General features: G+C 43.1%; 1 protein-coding gene and 1 long non-coding RNA gene across 4 annotated transcripts in view; one reads left to right on the top strand and one right to left on the bottom strand.

Annotated features, from left to right (window-relative positions):
- The window catches only part of LAIR1 (leukocyte associated immunoglobulin like receptor 1), a 58,173-nt gene that overhangs the window by 19,488 nt on the left and 29,179 nt on the right, over window positions 1-9,506 (bottom strand). The gene's annotated exons all lie outside the window — the stretch shown is intronic.
- Window positions 999-9,506, top strand: part of LOC309616964 — a 40,363-nt gene continuing 31,855 nt past the window's right edge. For all 3 annotated transcript variants that reach the window (XR_014237682.1, XR_014237683.1, XR_014237684.1), the window contains exon 1: window positions 999-8,024. This is a non-coding gene — a long non-coding RNA (uncharacterized lncRNA). The remainder of the gene's footprint in view (window positions 8,025-9,506) is intronic.

The following is a 9,506-nucleotide window of genomic DNA, read 5'->3' as shown; positions in this document are numbered from 1 at the left end:
AAAAAGGAAGAGAGCAACCAAATCAATAAACAAATCTACCAATGATAATAAACTCTAAATACTAAACTAAGATAAACATAAAACCAGAAACAAATTAAATGCAGAAAGCAAACCTCAAGTCTACAGTTGCTCCCAAAGTCCACTGCCTCAATTTTGGGATGATTCGTTGTCTAGTCAGGTATTCCACAGATGCAGGTACATCAAGTTGTTTGTGGAGATTTAATCTGCTGCTTCTGAGGCTGCTGGGAGAAATTTCCCTTTCTCTTCTTTGTTCACACAGCTGCGGGGGTTCAGCTTTGGATTTGGACCCGCCTCTGCGTGTAGGTCGCCTGAGGGCGTCTCTTCTTCGCTCAGACAGGACGGGGTTAAAGGAGCAGCTGCTTCGGGGGCTCTGGCTCACTCAGGCGGGGGAGGGAGGGGTACGGAGGAGGCGGGGCGAGCCTGCGGCGGCAGAGGCGTCGTGACGTTGCAGCAGCCCGAGGCGCACCGTGCGTTCTCCTGGGGAAGTTGTCCCTGGATCACGGGAGCCTGGCCATGGCGGGCTGCACACGCTCCTGGGAGGGGCGGTGTGGAGAGTGACCTGTGCTCGCACACAGGCTTCTTGGTGGCGGCAGCAGCAGCCTTAGCGTCTCACGCCCGTCTCTGGGGTCCGCGCTGATCGCCGCGGCTCGCGCCCGTCTCTGGAGCTCGTTTAGGCGGCGCTCTGAATCCCCTCTCCTTGCGCACTGTGAAACAAAGAGGCAAGAAAAAGTCTCTTGCCTCTTCGGCAGCTGCAGACCTTTTCCCGGACTCCCTCCCGGCTCGCCGTGGCGCACTAGCCCCTTCAGGCTGTGTTCATGCCGCCAACCCCAGTCCTCTCCCTGCGATCCGACCGCAGCCCGAGCCTCAGCTCCCAGCCCGGCCCGCCCTGGCGTGAGCAGACAAGCCTCTCGGGCTGGTGAGTGCTGCTCGGCGCCGAGCCTCTGTGCGGGAATCTGTCCGCTTTGCCCTCCGCACCCCTGTGGCTGCGCTCTCCTCCGCGGCTCCGAAGCTCCCCCCTCCGCCACCCGCAGTCTCCGCCCGCGAAGGGGCTCCTAGTGTGTGGACACCTTTCCTCCTTCACGGCTCCCTCCCACTGGTGCAGGTCCCGTCCTTATTCTTTTGTCTCTGTTGTTTCTCTTTTCTTTTGCCCTACCCAGGTGCGTGGGGAGTTTCTTGCCTTTTGGGAGGTCTGACGTCGTCTGCCAGTGTTCAGTAGGTGTCCTGTAGGAGTTGTTCCACATGTAGATGTATTTCTGATGTATCTGTGGGGAGGAATTTACTCCTCCGCCATCTTGAAGGTCTCTCCTCTTATTTGTTGACCAAATAAAATTCCTCCCTCTCCCTCTGTCTCCGTCTCCCTGTCTCTTTGTCTTTCTCTTTCCCTCTCTGTCTCTCCATCTCTCTCCCTCTCTGTGTCTCTATCTCCGTCTCTCTGTCTCTCTGTGTCTCTCTGTGTCTCTCTATCTCTCTGTCTCCCTCTATCTCTGTCTGTCTCTCCCTCTCTCCCCCCTGCCCTCTTGTTTGCTCACTCTTCCTCCTCCCCCTTTCTAAACTTTATTTTCTGAAAGGCAGCCCTATAGCCTACACCCTTGGATTAATTCAATTTCACTTCACTGACTGCTGCCCTCAGTGGCATGTGGAGCAACCAGCTCAAGCCAGTTCCTGACACCTGGCTGTGAACATCCCTCCCCGGTTGCGGGTTCAGTGATGTCAGTTTTAGAGCTTGAATTCAGCCACGCTGTGAGTATTTACACCCCAGAAATTGACAGATACTACAAATCAGTTATTTTCTTTCAGAGAGCTAACTGTTAAGTATTTGCAATCACACTGCTGGGCAATTTCCAAAGGCCACTTTAAAGAAAATTAAACAGAGCGTGGAAAGAAAAACTCTGTGAAATCAACATCCTACAGGAAAACCAGAAAACTGATAAAATCCTGTCTATGTCCGTGGTATCCCCCCACCTACTTCATTCCTTCCTCACCTAAAGTAACCAACTTCTGAAATCGTGTGTTCAAACTTCCCTTGCATTTTTGTAAATATAATGTGACCACACACATATATATCAGTATTCATATAGGTACATATGTTCATTGTCATTTTTAACTTTATAACAAAATATAGTTTTCAAAATGATTTTTGAAATCAAATACAGAGTAAATGTGTGCTAATGTTCTATTAATTCATTAACGATGGAATCATCATTCGAAATTCCTATCTTTACTCAACTATTTACCCTTTCCATTTTTCTTCCTTCCCTCCTGCATATCTGTTTCTACTGGGATTATTCTCCTTTTGCCTGAAACTTCCATTCTTTTGGTGCCCATCTGTTGGTGAAGAATACGATTTTTCATTGCCGAAATGTCTTTATTTCACCACCAATATTGAAGTTTTCTCTTGTTGTAGAGTTCTAGGTTGGCAGGTTTTTTTTTTTTTTAGCGCTTAAATATGGCATTAATCATTTTTGTTGCAAATGAACTGCAACTCTTCTTGATGCTCCTTTGAAAGTAATGTATCCTTGTCTTTCAGTGCTTTTAAGATTTTGTCCTTGGGGTTCAGCAGTTTTCCTCTGATGTATCTCAGGGTGTGTGTTGACTTTTATTGACATGTACTAGATTAAAAGTGCACATATCAGGGACGTCCTGGTGGTCTAGTGGTTAAGACACTGCACTTCCACTGCAGGGGGCGTGGGTTTGATCCCTGGCTGGGGAACTAAGATCCCGAATGCAGATCCCCCGGTGGGGGAATTAAGATCCCACATGCCGTGCGGCGCGACCCAAAAAAAAAAAAAAAAAAAAGTGCACGTATCAAATGCACAGCTTGATGAATTTTCACAAATTGAGCACGCTTATGTGTTCCAGTAACTTCTCTCCAAAGGTAATGCCTACACTAACTTCTAACAGCATGGGTTAAATTTGCTTGTTTTGGTTCTTTAGGTCAACATGAAAATTCTCTTCACTCTCTTTGTGTGTGTGTGTGGCTTCTGTTCATCCAAATGTCTGTAAGATTTGTCCATAATAATGCAGGAAGCTGTAGACCTTCAGCTCTGGTTGCTCTGGAGAATTCTATTGCGTGAATCACCACAATGAGTATATGCATCCTAGTGTAAATAGGCATTTGCTTAGCTTCTAGTTTAGGTTAGTGATGGATAGTCCTGCTTTGAATTTCTTAACACATGTGAAGTGATGAACATATACGTGCATTTTTGTTGGAATAAACCTACGAGTGTAACTGCTGTGTGTTGTGCTAAACACACATTTATTCAACTTTAGTAGGCACTTCTGAACATTTTTCAAAGTGATTGTATTAATTAATACGGATTAATTAATTAATCTGAGTGTTCTGGTTATTCCACATCCTCACCAAGCCCTCCAATTTTGCATCTTTTTATTTCAGCCACGCTGTGATGGGTGGTGGTACCTTTGTGGTTTTACTTTGCATTTCTCTAATGACTGATGCACTTGGGAACATTTTCCTATGGTTTTTGGTCATTTGAGTATTCATTTTATTTTTGTGAAATGTCTGTTTGAGTCATTTTCTCATTTCAGAAAATTGGGTTGACTAACTTTTTTTACTAAACAATAGGAAGCTTTCTCTTTTTCTTGTTATGCATGTGAGTCCTTTATCAGATATGTTCATTGTGATTATCTATTCCTAGTCTAGCTGGGGTTCACTTTCTTATTGGGGCATTTTGAAGAATAGAATTTCTGAATCTTATTATAGTCCCATTTATCTAATTTTTATTTTATATTTAGTGCTGCTGCAAAATGTGAAGAAGCTTCCTGTGTATTCCTCCCAGAACTATATATGTACTTTTTAGATTTATGTCGTCAGTTCTTGGGAAATAATGGTGTGTGTGTGCGTGTTGCGTGCTAAGAGTCCACATACATTTTGCACGTGGAGATCCGATTGATACAGCACAGTTTATTGGAAGGACCACCCTGTCCTCATTGAGCTCCTGGGTATCCTGTGTCATATCGCAGAAGACTGAACCCATCTGTTACCAGCCTTTCCATCTGTTCTAATGTTTAGTTTGTGTGTCTGTGCGCCCATATCACATGGATCCAGACACTCTAGCTTCATGACACCTACGAGTGTGAGTCTTCCAGCTTTGTTTTTCTTTTTCAAGATATCATTGAATAAGTTTGGCCCTCAGTATGTCTAAGAAAAAAAAAAACTCCCTGGGTTTTATATATATATAGCAGTTCGTATCTGCTAATATCAAACTCCTAATTTGTCCCTCTCCCCACCCTTTCCCCTTTGGTAACCAGAAGTTTGTTTTTGTGTGTGAGTCTGTTTCTGTTTTGTAAATAAGTTCATTTGTATCATTTTTTAGATTCTACATGTAAGTGGTATCATATGATATTTGTCTTTCTATGTCTGACTTAACTTCATTTAGTATGACAATCTCTAGGTCCATCCATGTTGCTGCAGATGGCATTATTTCATTCTTTTTTATGGCTGAGTAATATTCCATTGTATATATGTACCACATCTTCTTTATCCGTTCATCTGTCGATGGACATTTAGGTTGCTTCCATGTCTTGGCTGTTGTGAATAGTGCTGCAATGAACACAGAGGTGCATGTATCTTTTCGAATTAGAGTTTTCATCTTTTCCAGATATATGCCCAGGAGTGGGATTGATGGATCATATGGTAACTCTATGTTAGTTTTTCCCTGGGTTTTGATTGAAATTTCATCAAATCCACAGATTCCTTTTGGGACTATCAACATCTTTACAATATTGAGTCTTTCTACTCTCTATTTAAAATTTAAGACTTCAGAGTTTCTCTCAATATGTTTTGTAGTTCAATGTGGTGGTCTTACAGATCCTTTCTTAGATTTATTGCTTTTATTATATGTTTTTAGATTATTGTGTATGTCATTGGTTTTTAAAAATTTTATTTCTACCCCCCCCTTTTTTTTTTTTTTTGCTGTTATGAAGAAACATGGTTGGGTTTTTGTGGACCTTCTATGTAATGGCCTTGCAAAATTCATTTATTAATTTTGGTAGTTTGTATAGTCTCTTGGATTTTTTATGTACACAACAGTATATTCTATTTTCAGTGACAGTTTGTATTACTTTGTTTCCAATGCTTATGGCTTTCATCCCTTTTTCTTGCTTTTTTGTACTGGCTAGAATCGCTAATGAATATAAATGATGACATCAAGATTTCACCGTTTAATATGATGCTTTTTGTAGGGCTACTTCCATCTTCTTTACCAGATTAAGAAATTTCCTATTTTACTGTAGTGTGTATTTTTTTGTTCTGTTTTGTTTCCTTTACCGTGAATGGCCATTTAATTTTCTTAAATGTGTTCTGCATCTGTCATATGTTCTGCATATAATTTGTCTCTTTTTTCCTCTGTTAATGAGGAAAGTTATAGTGATGTGTGTTTTTTTGTTTTTTGGTTTTTTTTGGCTGCGTTGGGTCTTCATCGCTGCACGTGGGCTTTCTCTAGTTGCGGTGAGCGGGGCCTACTCTGTTGCAGTGTGCAGGCTGCTTCTTGCGGTGGCTTCTCTTGTTGTGGAGCACGGGCTCTAGGTGCGCAGGCTTCAGTAGTTGTGGCTCACGGGTTCGGTAGTTGTGGTTCGCAGGCTCTAGAGCGCAGGCTCAGTAGTTGTGGCGCACAGGCTTAGATGCTCCGCGGCATGTGGGATCTTCCTGGACCAGGGCTTGAACCCGTGTTCCCTGCATTGGCAGGCGGATTCTTAATCACTGCCCATCAGGGAAGCCCCTACTGATGTATTTTTAAATGTTAAGTCATTCTGCATACAAGATATAAATCCCACTTGGTTATTATATAACTATATTATTTGCTCATTTTTATTAAGGATTCTTGAACAAGATTAGCTTGTAATATTTTATCACGTAATATCCTTAGTTGGGTTTTGAAATCAAGGCTTTGCTTGAATTCCAAAATGGGATATAGAAAACAGTATAGATCTTCCTCAAAAAATTAAAAATAGAACTACCATATGACCCAGCAATCCCACTTCTGAGTATATATCTAAAGGAAATGAAAACAGAATCTCTAAGAGATTTCTGAATTCCCATGTTCATTGCAGCGTTATTCATAATAGCCAAGATATGGAAGCAACCTAAGTGTCAATCAACAGATGAATGGTTAAAGAAGATGTGGTATATTTATAAGTGGAATATTATTCAGCCATGAGAAAGAAGGAAATCCTACCATTTGCAAAAGTAAAGATGGACCCTGAGGGCATCATGCTGAATGAAATAAATCAGACAGAGAAAGACAAATGCTGTATGATCTCACTTCTATAGGGCATCTAAAAAAGCCAAACTCATAGAAATAAAGGGTAGAATGATTGTTTTTTAAGGGCTGGGGTGGGGAAAATGGGGAGATGCTGGCCAAAGGGTACCAGCTTGCAGTTGTAAGACGAAGTTCTGGGGATCTAATATATAGCATGGTATAGACAACAATACTGTACTCTAGACTTCAAAGTTGCTAAGAGACTAGATCTTGTTCTCAGCACAAAGAAAAAGAGAAATGGCAACTATGTGATGGGATGGATGTGTTAGCTAATGCTACAGTGGTAATCAAGTTGCAATATTTAAATGTATCAAATCAATATACTGTACACCTTAAACTTAAACAATGTTATATGTAATTATGTCTCAATATAAATAAACAGACAAATAAATTCATGGGATATAAGGTATATTCTCTCTTTTTTCTCACTGAAATGTTTTTTATAAGATTGGTGTTATTTTTCCTTTAAAGTTTGGATGAATTCACTTTGAAGTACTAAACACTGTTTTATATGTACTTGGGTTTCTCTGAGGTTCTGGAAGCAGTGGCTTGATGGCTGATCCAATTTGGGAAACAAAAATGGATCACTTTGGTTTTTTGTTTTGTTTTGTTTTTGTTTGGTTTTTGTTTGTTTGTTTTTTGGCCGTGCCATGCAGCATGCAGGATTGGGTTCCCTGACCAGGGATTGAACCCGTGCCCCCTGCATTGGGAGCACTGAGTCTTAACCACTGGACCACCAGGAAGGTTCCCAAAATGGATCACTTTGGATAATTAAAAGTTGGATAAAATTAAAATTAGATAAAACTGGATAATTTCTAGGTCATTATCTCCTCAAATATTGCTTTTTCTTCATTCTCTCTCTTCTTCGCTCCTAGGGCTCCAATTAATCATACGTAGAAACTTTTTCCTGTGCTCCACAAGTCTCTTAGAATTTTCCTTTGGGTTTCCATTTTCTTTTCTGAGTACTTCAATCTGGATAGATTTACCTTATGTCCAGTTTATTGTTTTTGTCTTCTGCACTGTTCCGGCCCCCCATGACCATGAAGTCAGGGTCCAAAAATCATTAGGATCCAATGACACGAGAGGTCGTTGTCAGGAAAGCCATTGTGACTGGAGATGTCTTCAGTGACTGAAGTCACAAAATTCAAGGGAAGCCAGAAAAGCCATGGTCTGCTAATAAGCAAGACCTGGAATGTTAGCTCATCTCTCTTAGGACAGAAAGAATAAGTCACCCCAGGTCTCTGAGTAATGCCTCTTGGTCATATGCTCTCCGGAGACTGTCTGAGCATCTCCTTCAGGGAAGATGCCCATTTTCCTTTGAGTCTCCTTTGCAAAGAGTGTGGGGTGTTCAGGTGGCGAGCCAGCTCCGTGAACCAGCGCTGTCCAATGAAAATACAGTATCAACCGCAAATACTAGCCACGTGTGCGTTTTTAAATGTCCACACTAAAAAAGCAAAAAGAAACTGGTGGAAAGTAATTATACATAAGTAATTATGTTTCATTTAACCCAATCTGTTTTAAAATGTTATCTTTTCAGTGTAAAAAATGACCAACGACATAGCTCACACTCTTTCTTTTTACTATGTCTTCCAGGTCCAGGGTGTGTTTTATAAGTGAAGCACATCCCGGCTGAGACTGGCTTTGTGTAGATTGATCAACAGACACCTGTGGGTAGCGGCCACCACGCTTGATGGAGCATCTCTAAACACACCCTTGGTACCTGAAGTAAGCAGAGGTCTCCTTCAGTCAGTACATCTGTCTCTGTCTCTGGCTCTTCCTCTCTTCTGTCTCGCTTAGTCTGACTTTATGCAAATTCTCTGTCTCTCCTTTTTTTTTCTCTCTCTCTCTGTCTCTGTCAGTGTCCTTCCGTCCCATTGAGTCTGGAGGGCCTCTCTGTGTCACCAAGAACCTTTCTCTGTCCCCAAGAACCTAAGGTGGACCTCCCATACATGTCACTACCTGGGTAAAAAACTTAAAACAGCCCGTCTGAGCCCCATAGAGGACTGGGGCTAGCTGGGCATGCTCACAAGTGATCACAAGCCTTGGGGTATCAGTGGGAGCCCATCATTCATAAGAGGTTTGATGTTCACCATCCTTCAGTAGCATCTGAACGTCCTTGCAAGGGCAGAATCACAGAGCCTGGGGAGAAAACAGCCCAGGGAAGCTCATCACCATGGGAAGCTCTCCAAGGAGGATCAGGGGAGAGGGCAAGGCAGGCAGGTGCTGTCCCATCCATGGCCAGCATGTGCAAACAGAGGAACTGAAACAACCCAACTCGACAGACAGACGTGCGGGGTATGAGGTGCAGAAGCTTAACCCCAAGTATGTTTCGGTTTTCCTGTTGATTTTCTCACAAAAAGGGAAGTAACTGCTTTCCTTGAGCTTTGTTCTTTCACCACCACCCGCGTCAGCAGTGAGGGGTGCTTCATAGCATAACTGATGTTTCACCAGCTTTGCAAGCAAACCGCTGCTCGCTTATCTGGAACACCATCCACGGCCCACCATCAAGTTCAGATGGGCAATTTGGTTCTTTTCGCAAAAGAATTTTATTTCTTAGACTAGTTTTAGGTTCACAGCAAAATTGGGCAGAAGGGGGGCCTTCCCTGGTGGCACAGTGGTTAAGAATCCGCCTGCCAATGCAGGGGACACGGGTTCGAGCCCTGGTCCGGGAAGATCCCACATGCCGCGGAGCAACTAAGCCCGTGCACCACAACTACTGAGGCTGTGAGCCACAACTACTGAAGCCTGCACACCTAGAGCCCGTGCTCCACAACAAGAGAAGCCACCGCAATGAGAAGCATGCACACCGCAACAAAGAGTAGCCCCCGCTCGCCACAACTAGAGAAAGCCCGCGCGCATCAACGAAGACCCAGTGCCGCAATAAATAGATAGATAGATAGATAGATAGATAGGTAACTAAATAAATATTGAGCAGAAGAGAAATTCCCTGACGGTCCAGTGGTTAGAACTCTGTGCTCTCACTGCCGAGGGCCCAGGTTCAATCCCTGGTCAGGGAACTAAGATCCCACAAGCTGTGCAGTGCGGCCAAAAAAGAAAAAAAAAATTGAGCAGAAGATACCAGGGTTTCCCATACACCCCCTGCCCCCAGACATGCACAGCCTCCCGCATTATGAACACGCTGGCACCAGAGTGGTACACGTGTGACAACTGATGAACTCACATTGACTCATCATAACCACCCAAAGC

Source organism: Balaenoptera borealis (genome assembly GCF_965194805.1).
Source record: "Balaenoptera borealis genome assembly, chromosome: 19".
Classification (NCBI taxonomy): Eukaryota; Metazoa; Chordata; class Mammalia; order Artiodactyla; family Balaenopteridae; genus Balaenoptera; species Balaenoptera borealis.
Note: the sequence above shows the minus strand (reverse complement) of the source record. Positions and strands in the feature narration are given on the sequence as shown.